We start from the raw sequence: 1337 nt of genomic DNA, 5'->3' as shown, positions 1-1337 counted from the left end.
CATATGCATCTACCATCATAACCTCAAAAACTTGTCACATCAAAATGTAAACTGGCAAATAACTTAGTTACTTTATTAGTGTTGGTTGGTATCCATGTTGGTATTTTCAACGCTGCTAACCTCAAAACGGCCCGCTCAACGGTCATTTTGGAGGCATGGAAGGGGTAAATCTGATACTCACAAATGGACAATCTTATATTTCAGTTTTTCATAAAATTCACAATATTTAAATGGAAACTATTTGTTGTAATACGTTTGTAGCAATACGTAGAACACAACTGCTATGATTTTTTGTGACTCTTAGCAAAAAGTACAGTGAAAAAACAGTTTATCTATTTTGGCGCCAAAAAGCTGTCTTATCTGTATAATCTGTGGTCAAGTGCCCTTGTAAACATTCAGACAACCAACCTAATCACCACAGATTACACTAACTTGCGTTTCACTGTTCACTTCTGATTGGACCATTTCTTTTTCGCGGTTACAAAAGGGGCGTAGGTGACGCATGCGGTCTCCTCAAAAAATTAGATGCAATGGGTTCAGTTGGTTGTTTTTTTTTTTGCTGAACAAAGCGCTTTTAATGAGACTACTTTATATTAGAAATTACAAATTACACAATTTACAGAATATTTTGTACCATTATATACCAAGAAAATCATTTTTTTTGGAAAAAATAACTGGAAGTATAAACTTAAAATTTAAATTGATTTTTGTGAAACATTTTGTTTATTAAATTTTCCTATATATTTATGTAGGTAAAAATAATGGCTTAAATAACTGATGCCAGGGGTTTTATAAGAAAAAGTTGACTTAATGTAAAGAAAACAATTTAATAACGAAACAGGTATATTACATGTATATAGGGTGATTCTGAAATAGACCGATAAAATTTTATCCTTGGTAGTATCAAATGAGAACATGCTGGAAAAAATATTMAAAAAATTCTTTGTTTAACCGTTCTTCAAATAAAATTTATTAAAGTTATTTTCGACGTAAAGCGTACGCCACTGATGTGTTCGTAAATATTAGCACAGGTAGTGGAAACCAAGGTATTAATTTGATGAAAATGTACTTGATCAATGCAACAATTCATAAACGCCGTAAGTGGCACAGATCAAGGGGGTTTCACCCCTAAAAGTCATAAACCTAAACAGGGCACAGTTTGTCTCCATTTATCCTTGGYAAGCTGTGACTGATGTTGATGTTGATTGATGCTAATAATACATAGGTAATTTTATATTAATATTTAATTTTATAAACATTTATTGTTGAAATATTCATATAATTAAATCGAAATAAATAAATTTACAATATCCGCTAAGAAAAATTTGAATTTTATC

Source organism: Tribolium madens, unplaced genomic scaffold, assembly GCF_015345945.1.
Source record: "Tribolium madens isolate multiple individuals breed KSU strain unplaced genomic scaffold, Tmad_KSU_1.1 Scaffold_20;HRSCAF=117;Tcas5.2_LG4, whole genome shotgun sequence".
NCBI classification, from domain to species: Eukaryota; Metazoa; Arthropoda; class Insecta; order Coleoptera; family Tenebrionidae; genus Tribolium; species Tribolium madens.
Note: the sequence above shows the minus strand (reverse complement) of the source record.